We start from the raw sequence: 19,563 nt of genomic DNA on the forward strand, positions 1-19,563 counted from the left end.
TGGCCTGGGCTGGTTTGGAACGTTCCATCTGATTCTGATGCTATCTGCCCCCAGGACTTCACTTCTTCCACCTGATAGCTAAATCAACCTCAGTTGCAAGGAAGCTTTGCCATTTCACCTTCAGCCAGAATGGAGACTTGGTTTCCCTTCCATCCATTTCACTAAGTGCCAAGTTGAAGAAAATAAATACTTGTGTACATGGAAGTGATAATCAGTTCACTGCTCCCAGTGAACACAAGTGTACTCAGCTCACCATGTTCGCTGCTCATCTGCTTAGAGAGCTGGAATTCCCTCCAGACCACCTGTCCCAAGCAGGACTTTTTTTTGGCATGGGGTGTGGAGGGGGGAGAGTTAACACCTCTGGATGGTGAGCACTGATTGGTTCATCCAGGAGATTGACCCACAGGAGTCTCTCATAAAAACCAAGGAGCCACCATCCTCCAAAACCATGAAGCTGAAGACAGAAAGCCCCACAGCATGAGAGTCCTGCTGCTGGCTCTTCTGCTCGCATGGACTCACATGCTCAACAGAAATCTTAGAAGTCTTCCAGGTAACCTGAATATGGTGATGTGTCTCTGTGGGGAAATTGGTTTTCTGACAGTCAGTGTGTCTATCTCACATTGCGTCTGTGCATCGATCACAATTTATTAATAAGTTGCGCTGATTGTCCATAGTCATCCAAATCATCTTCCATTTTGAATTCTTCCTTTGCCATTCTGCAGTAAATATAAAAGATTATTAAGAACATGTGGACAGGGGCTGGGAAGGTGGCTCAGTGGTAGAGTGCTTGCTTTGCATGCATGAGGCCCTGGGTTTGATTTCTCTGCACCGTATAAGCAGATAAAGCTGGAAGTGATGCTATGTCTCAAGTGGTAGGGCGCTAGCTTGAACTGAAGAGCTGAGGTACAGCACGTGGCCCAGAGTTCAAGCCCCATGAGTGACAAAAGAAAAAGAAAAAGAACATGTGGACAGCATGATCTGTGATTTTTGCAGTGTTATTTCATATAGGCTTAGGTATTGAATTTTTATAATTTTGTGCATGTGTTACTTTCACTCACGGGTCTCCTTGTGATCATGCCAAAGAGGCCTAGAATCTCTCCCTGAAAATCCTCATCCTGTCTAGCTCTCTCTCTCTCTTCCAATTTATTAATGCCATGCAGCAAGAATCAGAGACTCTGAATACTTCCAGTAAATTCTCTTTTGAAAGAAGCAAAGTCTGGTAGCTCAGAGTCTGGAGAGAGAACTCTCCAGGTCATTGCAAGCAGGTTACTTGAACACCTGAGTGTTTTGGAAGCAAAACTGAAGATTCATGCTTTAACATGCCTGATGGGGTGTTTCTTATTCAGCCAGAATATTGGTACACATAGACCCTCACAGCTGATAATGAAGAGCAAATCCTGGAGGGTGTACAACTGAGATACTTAATGCTCTATGTCTGCACTAGTAGAGAACTTGATGTCATATGCACAATTGCTTATATCAAGGAAGCTGGGCTTCCCCCACAATATATACACTCATACCCTCCCTGGTCCCCGTAACTGATCCATCCCCCCAGCAAATTTACATTTTAAATTTAATAAAATAGTTAATAAATATGAAATTGACTCATTTGCTATTGACCATTCTCTTTAAATTCTAACATTTAAACAATCACAAACAAGGCCACACTAAAGCTAACAGTACATCCATTTTCATGGCAGCATTGTTTACCATAGCTAAGATATGGAAACAACCCAGATGCTTCTCAGTAGATGAGTAGACCAAGAAAATGTGATATATATATATATATATATATATATATATATATATATATATATATGTGTGTGCGTGCACGCATGCACGCACGCACACACACACACATACACAATGGAATTCAATGGTTCCATCAGAAAGAATGACACATGCCCTTTTGTAAAAAAAAAAAAAAAAATGGAAAGACTTGGGAAAAAATCACATTAAGTGAAGTAAGCCATACCCAAAGAATAGGTCCCATGGTTTCCCTCATTTGTTAGTCCTATAGTTAAATAGCTATGAATAAGATTGAAATGAACTCCAAGGTATGAGAACAAGAGGGTTTTGTTGTTGTTTTAAATGTACTGTATGAAGTTATTTCTTTTTTCTTTTACTTTTTTTCCTTCGGTTTATTCCTCAATCTCTCTCTCTCTATTTCTCTCTCTCTCTCTATTTCTCTCTCTCTCTCTCTCTCTCTCTCTCTCTCTCTCTCTCTCTCTCTCTCTCTCTCTCTCTCTCTCTCTCTCTCTCTCTCTCTCTCTCTCTCTCTCTCTCTCTCTCATTGTGTGTGTTCTGGAACTGGGGCTTGAACTCAGGGCTTAAAAGTCTACCTTGCCACCTTTCTCCCAAAGCTGGCAATTGACCCATACCTCTGATTTTTGCTGGATAAATAAATGGTGATAAGAGCCTCACAAACTTTTCTGCCCTGGTTTTCCTTCCATTGTGATTTTTAGATCTCCGTCCCCTGAATAGCTAGGAACACAGTCATGAGCCACCAATGGCCCAGTTCTGCTTTCCATTAATTGGCAGTTTGTTATGATATACATAGTTCAGATTCATACTTATATTTTTTTAATTGTTACTATAAAGATACGGGTTACAGTTTCATAAGTCGGGTAAAGAGTACATTTCTTTTTGGACAATGTCACCCCTCCCTCTTTCTGTTCGGCTTATTTATAGTGAGTCTATTGTAACCTTCATTCTTAAAGACTAGTTTATCTTTACTGCTGAGCCCTAATTTTTCTGAATTCACTCTTAGCCCTCAGGTGTTCAATGAAGTCTGTTCACTTTGGTTGCCTAGAAACCTGATGTTTCAGCATAGCTTGAGCTTTGGGGATTGTGTCACTTACTACTCAGGTAGTTCCTCTTCCAGCTTTGTGGAATTACCTAGTGCTTGAACAGGGTATTATTCAGATAAAGTCACATGGGCACATCTGTAGATTCTTGGAACATTTTACTTACATAGCTGCATCTTCTGAAGTTTTCTGACTTTCATGTGGTAGCTGCTTCAGCCTTCCCTGACTCCAGACATTATCCCTGACTTATTTTGCCTGTGAGAGTTCTGTTGGCTTTAGGTTCTCCTCTGTGTGTTGTGGTTTGGAACTTTTCTCTAGGCAGAAAGCACAACTGTATGGTTCACTTTGTTTTTCTTTTCTCCTGGACCAAAGTCTTGTTCTGTCTTTTCTCCAGTCTGAAAATAGTTCTTTCTTCTATTTTGTCTGGTTTTCCAGTTGCTGTGTAGGAAGGCAAGTGTAATACAAGCTTATTTACTTTACTGGAAAGCAAAAGTTCTCTCCATAATACAGTATTTGATATAATATAGTTAAATTACTTGATGTACTTGTTGATCTAGCAAGAGATGTCTAAAGGCAAAACAGAACAATTATTTTTGAAACATATTCATTTTTGTAATGTATATTGATTCCCTTACTAAGAATCAGGATAGTCTTCTAGGACAAAGTTGAGCTACAATTTGTATACTGTTTCTTTTGCAATATGACACTGTATTGAGAAATAATATTTATGTTTATACTATAGAATCATAGTTATATTTATACTACATAATCACAGTATATTGTAATACACAAATAAAGAATAGTTCCTGGGCTGGGAAGGTGTCTCAGTGGTAGAGCGCTTGCCTTGCATGCATGAGGGCCTGGGTTCAATTCCTCAGCACCACATAAGCAAAAAGAAAAAAGCCAGAAGTGGTGCTGTGGCTCAAGTGTTAGAGCGCTAGCCTTGGGCTGAAGATCTGAGGGACAGTGCCCAGGCCCAGTGTTCAGGCCCCACGACCGGACCCCCCCGCAAAAAAAGAATAGTTTCTGTATGTATGAGGCTTACCTGAGGGTGTTCCTTCATGCCAGTTTGTAGCCACACCTTTGTGTCTGTTCTCAGCCCTTGCCAGCAATTGATCTGTTTCTGTCACTGAAACTTTTTACTCTACTCTTGTGTAGATCCATACTTTTTATTTTGCTAGTTCTGTGGCTTGAACTCAGGACCTGGCACCATCCCTGACCCTTTTTGTACTCAAGGCTAGAGCTCTTCCACTTAAGCCACTGCACCACTTCCAGCTTTTTCTGAGTAGTTTATTCGAGACAGGAGTCTCATGGACTTTTCTGCGTGGTCTGGCTTTCGAACTGCAAATCTCCAATGTCAGCCTTTTGATTAACTACGATTACAGGCTTAAGCCACCAGTGCCCAGCTAGATCTATCTATCTATCTATCTATCTATCTATCTATCTATCTATCTATCTATCTATCTAGTAATGGGGCTTGTACTCTGGACCTCGACACTGTCCCTCAGCTCTTCAGCTTAAGGCGAGTGCTCTACCACTTGATCCACAGCACCACTTCCAGTTTTCTGGTCGATTATTGGAGATAAGAGTCTCATGGAGTTTCCTGCCTGGGCTGGCTTTGAATCTAGATCATCAGATCTCAGTCTCCTGAGCAGCTTGGATTAAAAGTGTGAGCCACTAGCACCTGACTAGATCAATACTTTTATATTTGAAATGAAATGAAAATTTAAGACTGCTTATCTTATTAGCCTTCATCCTAAAGTATTTTGTGTTTGTAGGCAAAAATGGCTCAATTTTAAAAAAAATAAATCACATAATAATAAAGCAAAAATGTCAATGAACCTTTCTTTTGTGCTTATACATCTCCCTTTTGTAGGAGAAACCACTGCCAAAGCGAATGAAAACTCCTTACCAGTATCTGTGCCATTTGATGTCCTCTCCACCTTCTCCCCTGCTGTTGAGAGCACAGTGAGTAAGAAGTGCAAACTGCCTTACTCCCTTTCATTCCTGTCATGGGTTTCCATCTCTTTCCATTCTTTTCCTGCAAAGTCATGGGACTGCATATTCAAGGGTGCTAGATATTTGAGCATAAATCTCTTCTGAGTAGTACAGTAAAAGCTATATATAAACTTCCCCTAAAAATATAGGAATATACATTGGAGAGTTACAGAAAGACCATGCACATAACATTTTATGGACCAGAAATTCTGAAGGTTTTTTTGGCCTTAGAAAATATCTGCTTTACAAAAATATTTTTTCTGATAATTTTTCTTTTTATTTTTTTTGGTCATGGGGCTTAAACTCTGGGCCTGGGTGCTGTCCCTGAGCTCTTCAGTCCAGGCGAGTGCTCTACCACTTGAGCTATAGCACACTTCTGGTTTTCTGGTGGTTTATTGGAGATAAGAGGCTCACGGGCTTTTGTGCCTGGGCTGGCAATGACCTGTGATTCTCAGATCTCAGCCTCCTGAATAGCTAGGATTACAAGTGTGAGTCATGGATACCAGGCTCTCATAATTTCATTTTTAAACAGAAGGGAAGAATGATCATTTAAAATGAGAGATACTTACACAACTGTACATGATTAGAAACATTTTAAGAGAGCACAGAACCTAAGTATCTTTTGTACATAAAGGTAGGTAGCTTGTGTGTGTGTGTGTGTGTGTGTGTGTGTGTGTGTGTGTGTGTGTGTGTGTGTGTGTGTGTGTGTCCCAGTCTTGGGGCTTGAAACCAAGTCCTGGGTGCTGTATCTGGGCTTACTTCCTCAAGGCTACTCTCTACCGCATAAGCAGAAAAAAACCAGAAATGGCACTGTGGCTCAAGAGTGCTAGCTAGTCTTGAACTGAAGAGTTCAGAGACAGTGCCCAGGCCCAGAATTCAGGCCCCATGATGGACAAAAAAATACAAAAAATAAATTAAAAGGCCATACGAAAAGATGAAGTCACAAAACAAACCCTGAAAATAAAAGCAACTTGAAACCTGTGGCTGAGGCACAGGAAGTACTGCTAAGAAGGATACATTGTTGCAAATATGGCCAAGTAAGATTCAACCATGGAGGTGAAGGGGGAATCAGGAAGTAAAGCCAGGTACAGGATGCTTTTCTCTTCCTTTTGTGAATTTACCACATTTGTATGCACAATTCTTTCCTTTTATTCAGGATTCCCTGCACTAGGATCACTGGGTCACAGGGCATCTCTCCATTCTCTTTCACTTAACTTGGTGGTGAAAATAGGAGCAACTCATGGTCAAAATCCACTTCTGGTAGGAGTTACCAGTAGTCACTACCATCGATGAGGTAAAAGAAAACATCAACATTTCCTATTAGGTCCTCATCAATTGCTTTGTAATCCAAAGTGATGAAGGGTAGGGGCTAGGGGAGTCAGCTCAAGTACAAGATCCCCTGCAGAGGAAGAGGGATCTAGTTAGTAGCTAGAGGCTCTCAGTTTGAACTCTAGTACTTCTGTTTAAAAACCTTTAACTAGGGGCTAGGAATGGGGCTTAGTGTTAGAGTGCTTGCCTAGCAGGCATGAAGCCTTGTGTTCAGTTTTTCAGTACCACCTAAAAAGAAAAAGCCAGAATTGGGGCTGTGGCTCAAGTGGTAGAGTGTTAGCCGTGAGTTAGAGATGCTCAGGGACAGTGTCCAGGGCCTGAGTTCAAGCCCCAAGATTGTTTTCTCTCTGTCTCGCACTCTCTATGTAGACAGATAGCCAGATAGATAGATAGATAGAGAGAGAGAGAGAGAGAGAGAGAGAGAGAGAGAGAGAGAGAGAGAGATAAAATTTCTACAGATAATCTGTTACAGATATAGATAGATCTGTTATCTTTAGCAGATAGATAATCTATAGAGTTTATCTATCTATATCTATATCAATTGGTATCTAGTTGTCATTTATATTCATGATTTCAGGACATCAAAGATTTACTCAACATAACCTCATTACTGCTTGTATTTCAGTCTTGGGGTGTGTGTGTGTGTGTGTGTGTGTGTACCTACACATGCATGCTGGGGCTTGAAGTTATAGATCTGTGCTCTTGTTTGGCTTTCTGTTTTGTTTTTGTTTTCTTTCTCTCCTTTTCTCTTTCTTTCTTTAGGTGCTAGTTCTAGGCTTGTTCATGGCCTAGTTCCAGTCCCTGAGACTTTTACCCAAGGTAAAGCCACAGCTCTACTTTGGCTTTTATTCTTTGGTGTTGTGGTTAATAGGCAAGAAGAGTCTCATAGATTTCCCTGCCCAAGGTGGCTTTGAATTGTGATCCTCAGATCTCAGGCTTCTGACTATCTAGAATAGCAGGAATGAGCCACCAACGAATACCTAGCTTTGTTTGGCTTTCTGGGTTTCCATAGTACTCTGTCACTTGAAGCAAACCTCCAGCTCGGCATTTTGCTGCTTACTGGAGATAAGACCTCATTCATTTCTCTATGTAGTCTAGCTTTTAGCATTGTAAATTTGCTGCACTTGTTGTGCGTTGACATCCTTGGTTTCTTACGTGGAATTGTTCATAATCTCATTGAAGAAGTCTTGTGTGTGATGAATTGTGTGATTTTGGAGGTTCTCTATCTTTGATGGTTTAATTACAATGTGTTAAGTGATCACAGTTTGTTCTACTTGAAGTCTATTGGGCTGCTAAATGCTTGAATATATAGGCTCATGCTAGAAATCAAAATTGGAAAAGTTTTGATCATTACTCCTTCCTTTTTGTGTCGTGGGCCTTGAACTCAGAGCCTAGCTCTGTGCATGAGTCTCTCTGTGCTCCCCCCCACCACTTGTCAGAGTTGATCATTTCCATTTTGCTCTGTTCACATGTGTTCTGCTTGCCAAAATTTGCTGCTGAACACCTCTAGTCATTTATTTATTTCAGTTATTTCTTACAAGTTTTCACTTTTGTGAATTCCTGGTTTTACTGAAGATCAAAGGTTGGGCCTACATATAACCAGGAAATGATACCTGGAATTTGTGTGAGTGGCTCAGACCCCTTTAATTCTATTCTTACTGCCTTATCCTCTTTCCTGCAATCCACACCAGTGGCCAGTTGGGGCTTTCTTACAACTAGTTGACCAAAGCACAGCATTGGATCTAGTTTACTCCCAGTTCTGCAGGCTTTCTCTGAAAGATGGCCTCTGAAATCTTAGATTTAGAACTCTCTTGGCTTTCCATGCTTTCTCCTCTCTCTGTACCACACACACACACACAGACACACACACACAGACACACATACACACACACACACACACACACACACACACACACACACACACACACACACACACACACACACACACCAGACATTTAAGCCATGATTTCTTAAGTAGAACTATCTTTTGATACTTTAAATAGTCCAAAATACTTGATGTGGCACAAAGTAAATAGTTCATATTTTCTTTTTGTTGCCAGTCCTAGTGCTCCATCTCTTTCTTGGGTGCTATCCCTGAGCTTTTGTGCTCTACCACTTGAGCCACAGTTCTACTTCCAGAATTTAATGCTTATGAAGGCCCAGGTTTGATTCCTCAGTACCACATAAACAGAAAAAGCTGGAAGTGGTGCTGTGGTTCAAGTGGTAGGGTGCTAACCTTGAGCAAAAAATGCTCAGGGACATTGCCCAGGCACAGAGTTCAAGCCCCAGGACTGGAAAGAAAAAAAGGAGGTAAAAATCTCACAGACTTTCCTGCCCAGGCTGGATTTGTACCATAAACCTCCTAAGTAGCTAGGATTTCAGGTATGAGTCTTAGGTGCCCAGTTTAGGCATCCTACTTCAATAAAGCTTCCTCAGCCATTACTTGTGCAGAGCTCCTATCCCTTGTTTTTCAAGAACTTATTAAAGGCTTTGCCACATTCTTTAGATTTGTTGTCATTACATTTCTATTATTATTACTTCCCCCCATCACTGCCTCACTCTCTCTACCTTTCTCTCTCTCTCTGCCCTCTTCTTTTTTTCTTTCTCTCTCTTTCTCTCTCTCTCTCTCCTTCCTGGTGGGTTTTGAACTCAGGGTCAGGATGGGGTATCATTGGCTTAGTTCTTTTTTTTCTCAAATATGATGGCCTATCATTTGAACAACAACTTCAATTCTGGCTTTTTGATAGTTAACCAGAGATAAGAGTCTCATGGATTTTCCTATCTAGGCTGGCTTTGAACCATACTCCTCAGATCTCAGCTTCCTGTGTCACTAGGATTAGAGGTATGAGCCATTAGTACCCAGTTTCAAATAATATCATTTTTAGTTTTTTTTTCCTGAAGTCATTCATAGCTAAGAAACAATGATGCTAATTTTCATTAAGGAATTAAGCCTCTTCAAAGCCCCTTAAATTCCAAATGTTTTTGAGTTTTCATGCTTTCTCTGAAACCTATGGACTCGGCAAAGTATATATGTGTAAATTCACATTACCCCATCTGCCTAGCCCAGCTTGGCTACTGCCAACTTGCTTATTCTCCCTAACATTTGGGAACGGTGCTTTCTGTGGAGCTAAGATGTGCAAACCAAAGGATTCAAGCATACTCGGTAAGGATAAATCAGCCTTCACGAGGCCTCCTGTCCATGGAAGACCCATGCTGCAGGGAAGAGTTTGTTCCCAAGAAGAAGGGATGCAGATTGGAAAGAATGACCTGGTGTGCTGTAATTTGCACTGTGAATTTTATTGCTCTTTTGAAAACCACAACCACACAGATAATTGTTCATGAGGCCACTGCATTCACAGCCCATCTCCACTGATATTTTTTGCCAGTTGTGGGGCTTGAACTCAGCCTGGGAACTGCCACTAAGCTTTTTTGCTCAAAGGTAGAATTCTGCAACTTAAACCCATCACTACTTCTGGCTTTTTCTGTTTATGTCACACTTCATGCATGCTAGGAAAGCACTCTACCACTAAGCCACATTCCCAGCCTTCACTGATCTTTTTATGCATTCCATTTTTCACATGTTAAGTAGAAACCTTGTATATCACCAGGAGCAGAGAGGGACTTATAGCCTGTAACAGACCAATGCAATCAAAATAGTTACCTAGAGGGTGAAATGTGTTTCAAACTTAAATTTTAAAAACCCTAATTTAATTAGAGTTGGGAAAAGGATTTCCCAAAAAGATGACCTCTAAAACAACAGGCCTTGCTTCAGGGCTTATTAATGTTCAATGTCCTATGGTGTAGGGTGGGGCCATGGTTTTAAGTCACAGATTTTGCCCCAAAGGATTTCATAGATCCATAGAATAAAAGACATTCTCAGAGAATGATGAGAGACTGAATCATTAAATGCCAGTGGTTTAGTACTAAGTGTTATAAATAAAATAAAGAAGGAATTACTCAGAAAAATGAATCTATGCACAGAAAATGGGCAAAGCAGTCTTAACTGGGTAATGAGATGAGAACTTGGGGGTGTGCCCTGCTTGGGATGTGAGATGATTGGGAGAGACAAAGGTATGCAGTCTTGACTAGAACATGTATTGAAACATGTATTCTAAAATCTAACAAACCTGGTCCAACAGTGATGCCTAAGCCACCTTAGAGTGGCTACATCAGTACATCCAAACCATGCCCAGCCACAACCATCTACTTTAGCATTGGTTCATCAACTTATGCATTTGTGGTTCCTTTGCTATGGACCAGGGATGGAGCGTGCAGACCCAGGGCAAAGTCAGCAGATCCTAGATGGCTGCTTCTGAACATACCCTGTGGTTTGTTGATAACTGGCTTACACTTACATCCAAGACAAGCTCCTTGGCTGTAAGCCATGGAAAGATGACTGAGGCAGGAAAGTCAGAAGGAAAACAGTAAGTCTGATCATGGAAGTCAGGAATCTTCCATGTAGGCACAGTACCTAGGCCCTGGGTTCAAGCCTCAGGAATGGCACACCTAAAAAAAAATAATACAATAGTTGTAGCTAGTTTCAGTGACTGTAGTATTTGACCACACCTAGTGATTAATGTGGAGACTAAGAACAAAGTTTGGGCAGTATGCTTGCCTCTTTTTCCTCCTTTGGTGATATTCCACACTTTCCAGGCTTTAAATGATCCCTTCCCCCTGGTAATCACCAAATGCAATTTCTAACTCAAAATGCTCTTTCCCAGGCTTGGGGACTTAAAGGCCTGTCTACTAGACAGCTCCAGTTAGCCAGGCTATCTCTCAATGGTGAAGCAAAATTATTTGCCTAAAACAGAATTTGAGATTCCTTTCCCTGCTTGCTAGAACATTTCTCTTCCTACCATCTTCTCATTGTAATAGTTCTACCATCTATCTTATTATTTGCTTCAGCCAAAAGCCTACATCATCTTTGGAGCAAGTTCTAATGTCTCATTTTACAAAACCATTTCCACAAGCTGGGCACTAGTGGCTCACACGTGTAACCTTAGATACTTGGAAGGCTGAAATCTTAAGGTCACAGTTCAAAGCCAACCCCTACAGCATAGTCAGTGAAACTCTTATCTCCACTTAACCACCAAAATGGCCAAGAGTCCAGCTGTCACTCACATGTTCAGCATTACTAGAGTGAAAAACTAAGTGAGATTGCTAGGCTTTGAATTCAAGCCCCAGTACCAGCAAAAAGAAAAAGAAAAACAATAAACAACAAACACTACTTCATCTACTACTTTTACTCTATTGTTGACATTCTAATCTACACTGACCTGTACTAAACAATGGCCACACAGGGCTCCTGGCTTTCACTCATCATTTATTCTCCACATTGCCACCATGGTGAACCTTGAAAAGCACATATCACATAGTGATACCTCCTGCTATTATCCACAGTGGAAAGTTCTAGAAGAAACCCACATTGATTGCCCTTGCTTATATGACCCTATGTGACCAGACTCTTCTCTGGGTCATATGCATCTGCCACCATCCCTCTTCACTCATTTCATTCCAGTGACACGCAACCTTGATGTTCCTCAAAAACACCAAGTCTCCCACCTCACAACCTTTGCTCCAAGTGTTCCCCTCTGCCCAAAATCATCTTTCCCCAACTCTTTCCTTCATGACTTGTTTGCGGAACTCACACCTTAATTCATTAGTCACCATTTCCAGGAAGCCTCTTTTATATAGTTTTTTTTTTGTCGGTCGTGGGGCTTGAACTCTGGGCCTGGGCATTGTCCCTCAGCTCTTCAACTCAAGGCGAGCACTCTACCACTTGAGCTACAGCGCCACTTCCTCCAGGAAGCCTCTTTTGATCATCTTAAGGTAGCTGCACCCAAGGTTGTGGTTGAGGCAGAACTTAAATAACTCCATTTCTCCATTTTCTTTTGTTTCATAGTGTTTGCCACTGTTTGGATTGGGGGGGGGGTCATGGGGCACGAAATATGGGCCTGAGCACTCTCCCTCAGCTCTTCAGCTCAAGGCTAGCACTCTACCACTTGAGCCACAGTGCCACTTCCCACTTTTTCTCCTGATGTGATGCTGAGGAATCGAACCCAGGGTCTCAAGCACTCTACCACTGAGCCACCTTCCAAGCCTGTTTGGATTTTTTAACTGTTTCTTTGTCAGTTAGTATCCTCATCTAGAACATCAGCTCTATGAAAATGAAGTTTTTATACATTTTAATTCCAGGCCATTCCTAGACATTGAAACAGAGCTTGGCTCCAAGTTTTCCTTCATTAAATAGTTGATGCAGGGCTGGGAAGGTGGCTCAGTGTTAGAGCACTTGCCTTGCATGATTGAGGCCCTGGGTTTGATTCCTCAGCACCACATAAGCAAAAAGCAAAAAGCCGGAAGTGGCGCTGTGGCTCAAGTGGTAGAGTGCTAGCCTTGAGCTGAAGAGCTGAGGGATAGCGCCCAGGCACAGAGTTCAGGCACCACGACTGGACCATAAAATCAATCAATCAATAAATAAATAAATATTTGATGCATCACTGCCAAAGATGGTGGATACCGATGGCATGAACTTTCATAAAATCGTTGAGCATGCTGGCATCAATTTACCTCTCTGTCTGAAGATGAAGTTAATATACTATCTCTTTCAGAATGTAATGGGAGTCATTATAATCAACGGAGAGGCTCAAGTCTTTACCAATCATTGTGACACAAATATTAGAATCTATGGGCAGGGAGCCATTTGAAAGTGGTAATCACAAAATAATGGAGAAAGAAATTTGTTTTATTTATGAACCTCCTGAGATCTGAGAAAGTGGGCAGAAATAAAATACTCCCATTTGCAATCTAAACATTCATAAACACAGTTCACACTAAATAAAATTGCACTAACATTTTAACTGACATCAATAGACATTTTGTTAAGTGTTTTGTTTTTTGAGCTCATTTATATATCTATGGTAAGAAGACTCCCTTCCATTTGAATATTTTAGTGGATATACTTTTCAAATGAATGTCAGTGCTACCTTCTGTGATATCACCCTGGACAGAAGCCTTTTGTTGATAACATTGGGGTATCATTATAAGCTTACACTATTATATCTGAGTAGGAAATAGCAATGCACTGTGAAATTATAAAGGCAAACTTTCATGTGCATCATACTGCTTTTTTTCCTCCTCTCTCCTCTGTTATGAATCCCTATGTAGGACACCCGGCTGGTTCCACTTTGGCTCCTAAGGATTTGACAGGACCCGCAAAAATAAGGGAATGGTTGGGGAAGCAGGGGGAAGATATTGAAGGGATGACACAGATCAAGATGCACTGTAGACATGAATTGCTTGGTTTTTGGTTTTGATTTTTTTGTTTTGTTTTGTTTTGGTCATGGGCCTTGAACTCTGGGCCTGGGTGCTGTCCCTCAGCTCCTCAGCTCAAGGCTAGTGCCCTCCCACTTAAGCCAAAGCACCACTACTGGCTTTTTTCTGCTTATATATGGTGCTGAGGAATTGAACCCAGGGCCTCATGTGAGTGAGGCAAGCAGTCTTCCAATGAGCCACCTTCCCAGCCCCGAATTGCTTGTTCTGAATTCCAAACATTCACTACATAATCTAAAGATTAAGAAAACTGAGGTCAGGGGTGGTGAGAATTGTGAAATGGGAGACATGGTTCAAAAGGCACTGCACCCAGGAACTGCTCTGCTGCATGGCCGCATCTCTGTACAACTACCTAACTAAAACACACATAGACACAGACACAGACACACAGACACACAGACACACAGACACACAGACACACGCACACACACACACACACACACACACTCTCTAATAGTGAAAACAAGAATGAAAAACTTAAACCTGGGAAAAAGGGGTACAGTCACTTCGGGCTCCTGATCAGAGTAGAGGTTGATTTTAAGGGGTGCCCCTAAATTTCTGAACTGGGTGATTGTCCACCTTGAAAGAATGAACTTGTGTCTCTGGGGGTTTGGGTTTTTAATGCAGGACATGCAGTACACAGAAAGGATCCCCCAGTTAACTAGGAACCACCTTCTCTTCCGCTGCCCTGTTCACCTGCTGCCAGCACCAATAAGCTGGGGAAGAAGAGGACCAGCTAGCCTGGAGGGGCCCAGGGCACTGACCTGGAAGCTAAGACTGTGTTTGTGAGCTGGAGCCAGTGGCTCACCCCTGTAATTGAAGCCTCAGGAGGCTGAGATCTGAGGATCTCAGTTCAAAACTAGCCGGGGCAGGAAAGTCCATGACATTAATCTTAAGCTAACCACCAGAAAACTGGAGTGGTGCTGTGGCTTACAGTGGTAGAACATGAGACTTGAGCAGAAGAGCTCCAGGACAGTGCCTAGGCCTTGACTTCAAGCCCCAGGACTGACTAGAAAAAAAATCATCTTTGATGTTTGTGGAACTCAAATTCAAGGTCCCAGTTGATTGAGTGTGTCTGGTTTTACAGGGCTCCAGCAGGTAGAAGAATTACTATATTGTTCTTTTTTTGACAGTCCTAGGGTTTGAACCCAGGGCTTGGGCACTGTCTCTGAGCTTGTCTCTGCTCAAGGTTAGCATTCTATTACTTAAGACACAGCGCCACATCCTGCTTTTGCTGTTTACTGAGGAACCAAACCCAGGTCTTCATGTATGCCAGGCAAACACGCTACCACTAAGCCACATTGTGATTCCTGAAGAATAATTAGTATAATAATAAGTATATTTATAATATTTTTATACTTATATCATTATATTTCATTTACTATTGTAGCATGTATATTTTATCTATTATATATAACATTTATATTTATTTGTATATTTACTAGATATTATATAATATATAATGTATGTATGTTATAGAATATAATATGTAACATATTAATACATTTTATAAAAATGTTTTATATCATTGCACTTATAGCATTAATATAGTAATTATATTTATAATTCTAATATTTTGTAATAATAATTATTATGCTGGAAGAAAAACTGGGGTGTCTCCAGAGGACAAGAGGGCCCTGAGAATTGAGAGGGGACCCACTGGGCTCCTGTGCTTCTTTCCCATGAGTGACCATCACTGCTTGTGTTGGTGTTTGTGTGTGTGTATATGTTCTTATGTTTTTGTCAGTGTCAGTACTGGGGCTTGAACTCAAGGCCCTGCATAATGTGGCTGAGCTTTTGCTCAAGGCTGGTGCTCTACTATTTGAGCCATAGCCCCACTTCTAGCTGTTTCCAGTGGGTATTTGGAGATTAGATCTCATGGATTTTCCTGCCAGGGCTAGTTTCAAACTACCATCCTCAGACCACACCCACCAGAGTCAGTAGGATTACAGGTGTGAGCCACCATTGCCTGGCCTGTGTGCTTTGTGCTGGTACTTGGGCTTGAACTTAGAGCCAGGGCTTTGAATTTGTTGAGCTTGTTTTCTCAAAACCAACACTTTGCCCCTTGAGCCATATCTCCACTTCAAGTTAAGTGTCTCAGACATTCTTGTCCAGAATAGCTTTGTACCAGGATTCTCAGACCTCAACCTCATGAGTATCTAGGAATAGAGGTATGAGCCACTGGCACCCACTTTGTATATTTCTTAAATTAAATCCTGTACTCTCTCACTCCCAACCTTCAAGAGCTTCTGTTTCAGAATAAAATCCAAAGTCTCTACCATAGTCTAAGGGAACTTATCTTGGCTAGTGGTTCTCAAATACATCTAGAGGGCTTCTTTGAAGCAGGCAACACTGGACCCTAGCCCCTGACTAAACAGGTCTGGGCTGGACCTGCTAAAGTTCCTGGATGAGATCACTGCTTCTGGGTGGAGACCACACTTGTAACTCATTGCTCTGCACAAGCTGCCCACTGCCTGTCCTACAGCAAGCATATCCTCTACTCCACACACTGATTGTGATGTAGCCACACTGGTTTACTGACTCTAAGACAGGCCAGACACCCTCAACTTTGAGCTCATGACCCTACCTGATTCTGGGGCCTGGGTGAGTTGCCTTGATCTCCTAAGTCACTTTACCACATGACGCTTTTCTGAAATCATACCTCACTGTAAATTGCCAACACTCCTCCCTAGCACATCTCTCAATCTATTTTTCCATCATATATTCAAACATATTTATACATTCTCCACCCTCCCCCACCCCCACACACTAAAGCATAGAACTTCAAAACAAAGTTTTTCTTTTCTACTTGCTACAGTGTCTAGAACCTAATAAACTCAATAGATAAAAAAGAGTGAGATGGGTACTAGTGTCACACCTGGAATGTTAGCTATTCAGGAAATTGAGATCTAGAATCACTTTTTCCATTTATTTCCCATTTTGATTAAAATTTAACCATTAAAGGAACTTTTAAAAAGAATCAAAACTTCCTTATTTTCTGCAGGTTTCCTTCACTCCCTTTCACCTAGTCTACCTCAACCTGTGTCCCCATGGGAGCTTTGGCATCTCAGAAAATGTTCAGTGCCCCAGACCCTAGTTAATTTCAGACAGAATCCAGCATTACCTTTAGTCATGTGGTGGGCAGAGCAGAAGGCATCTACCATGTGTGCTACCCAACACCTCTCATCCACACCTGTGCTACTTCCATACTCCCAGCCACACGAGCACCACTGTGTCACCATTGCTTACACTGGCCTAGGCATGGGCTTCCATGGTCATCAGGACAAATGTCCTGAGAGCTATTTTACCTGCAACAGGTGACATTTCCTGATCTGGGTAATCACTGGCACTGGAGCAAACCAGGGCCATGGCACTGCAGGATGCATCTCTCTGCAGCAAAACTTGGGGCCCTTCCTTCCCAGACACAATGGAGATCCTGGACAAGTCCCCTAGATGATTCCATGAATGTGTCTCACAGCCCTCATCTGTCAGAAATGAACAAAGAGGACAGAATTGTTCAAGTTATTTTCTTTCTTCATAGAAGGGTGCACTATCATCCTGCCCCCCAGAGCAAGGCAGCACACCAAATGGCGGGATCCACTTGGTTTTCATCCCAACCCAGGAATGATATTGTGCCTTTTCCTGTTGCTCAGGAGTCAGGATCACATCTTTGTAAACAATCGGTTACCAGGGCAATAGGTCACAGAAGGAAGACAGAAGGCATTATAACCATCAGTTCACCGTCCCTAGCCAGGAGGCAGTGTATTTTGGGAGGCCATTGCTCAAAAACAAACATCCTTTTTACCTGCTAATGAAACTGCAACTCCACTGCACCCCATCTTTCTCATTATAACAAAAACTTAGAAGAAAAAGGAAAGAGTGTTTTGGACTTCTTGCCAGGACTGGCTTGAAACCACAATCCTCAGATTTCAACCTCTTGAGTAGTGCCAAGCTTTTCCATGAGACAATTCTCTCAAATTAACCACCAAGAAAGAAGCAAAAAGAAATAGACAAAATTCCAGACCTTGAGCTGAAGATCATGGACAGCACAGCACACATGCCCTGATTTCAAGCCCATGACCTGCACATCATCATCATCATCATCATCATCATCATCATCATCATCATCATCATCATCATCATCATCATCATCATCATCATCGACATCATCATTATAATGTGAATAAAAAAAGTATAAGACCCTATTAAGAATATTAAAATTGAGTGAGTCAGGCATTTTTTGGTGGCTGACATGTAATCCCAGTTAGAAGCATGAAATCTCAGGATGGTGGTTAAAAGCCCACCTGGGCAGGAAATTCCATGAAGCTCTGATCTCCAACTAACCAGCAAAAAGCCAGAAGTAGAGCTGTGGCTCAAGTGGTAAAGCAACAGCCTTGAGCAAAAAAGCAAAATAAGTGACCAGGCCCAGATACATAGGGTAGGACAACTAATAATTAATTAATTAAATACAAATACATAAATAAAATCAGAATGGAAGATGAGCACAAAGCGCCAATTCCAAATCTTAAAATGAGCAGAGAATTGGTGGCTTACACCTGGAGCTCAAGCTACACAAAAGACAGAACTTGAAGATCTCGGTTCCAAGGCAAACTAGGCAGAAAAGTCCATTAGGGATTTGTGAATGTGTATGAGTCCTGGGTCTTGAAGCCAGAGCTTGAAATAGAAATATGTTTCTTAAAGGTAGCACTCTACCACTTTTTCTCTTTAGGGGATTAAATGGAGATATATCTTACGGACTTACCTGCCTGGGCTTTCAACCTCAATCTTCAGATTTCAGGTGCTGATATAGTACCCTCAGCTTCTTATCTTCTATGAGAATTTTATCTTCCATGAACTGCCAAAAAGTAAAAGAAGCGAGAAGTTGATCTGTGTGGCTCAAGCCACAGAGACTGCTTCCTTTTAGGGAAAACAAACAACAAAAACCCTCATACACAGTGGCCCTGCCCTGCTTTCAAACCCAGGAAGTTATCAGGCCCTATGTTCAAGCCCTAGGACCATCACCACCAACAACAAAAGAATGACTCAGGGACAGGGACTAGGCCCAGAATTCAAGCCCTAGGAACAGCATCAAAAATAAAAGAAAAACAAATTCAGAGACTGTGGCTAGGCTCCAGAGTTCAAGCTCTAGAACCAACACCAGGACACACACACACACACACACACACACACACACACACACACACACACACACACACACACACACACACACACACACACACACGAGAAATGAACAAAATAATGAGAAGATGGCAAAAAAAGAGAAAAGTCAATGAAATATTTTTAAGTAGTAGCTCATGCCTATAATCCTAGCTACTGTAGAAGCTGAAATCTTAGGATTGTAGTTCATAGTCAGCCTGGGCATGTGTGCCAGTACTGGTGCCTGAACTTGTGCTGTTTTGCACAAGACTAGAACTATACTACTTCCAAACACTTGGTGATTAATTGGAGATGAGAGTCTCAACAACTTTCCTGCCCAGGCTGCCTTTGAACCACTATCCTCTGATTTTAGAGCCTGGGTAATGTCCCTGTCTTCCCATGAGAATCTATTTTTTTGGTTGGTCATGGGGCGTGAACTCGGCCTACACACTGTCCCTCAACTCTTCAACTCAAGTCTAGTGCTTTACCTCTTGAGCCACAGTACCACTTCTGGTTTTTTGGTGGTTTATTAGAGATAATTGTCTCACGGACTTTCCTTCCCAGGCTGGCTTTGAACTGCAATCCTCAGATCTCAGCCTCCTGAGTAGCTTGGATTACAGGCGTAAGCCACTGGCACCCAGCTTTCTTTTTATTTTTTCTTTTTTGTGGGTGATGGGGCCCGCTCTAGCCCTGGATGCTGTCCCTTAGCTCTTCAGCTCAAGGTAAGCATTTTACCACTGAGCCACCTTCCCAGCTCCCCCATGAGACACTTATCAGCTATGAATTACCAAATTTGTTTTACAAAGCCAGATGTTGAGATGCATCTCAAGGTTCAGAGCCTGTCAGCCTTGCTCAGGACAGGGGAGAGACTCCTGCACAGTGATCTTGCCCTGATTTCAGGTCTAGGAAACAGTCACCACTCCCTGTGTTCCAGCCCTAGGAC

The 19,563-nt window shown here is 41.9% G+C and overlaps 1 long non-coding RNA gene across 1 annotated transcript; it reads right to left on the reverse strand.

Annotated features, from left to right (window-relative positions):
* Positions 1-320: 320 nt before the first annotated feature.
* On the reverse strand, positions 321-16,942 carry LOC138835141 (uncharacterized). The gene is made up of 3 exons (XR_011374470.1): positions 16,772-16,942; positions 2,974-3,245; positions 321-716 (listed from the first exon to the last, which is right to left on the reverse strand). It is a non-coding gene; the product is annotated as an uncharacterized lncRNA (long non-coding RNA).
* Between the last annotated feature and the right edge of the window lie 2,621 nt (positions 16,943-19,563).

Source organism: Dipodomys merriami, unplaced genomic scaffold (genome assembly GCF_024711535.1).
Source record: "Dipodomys merriami isolate MVZ:Mamm:240054 unplaced genomic scaffold, mDipMer1.0.p SCAF_23, whole genome shotgun sequence".
Classification (NCBI taxonomy): Eukaryota; Metazoa; Chordata; class Mammalia; order Rodentia; family Heteromyidae; genus Dipodomys; species Dipodomys merriami.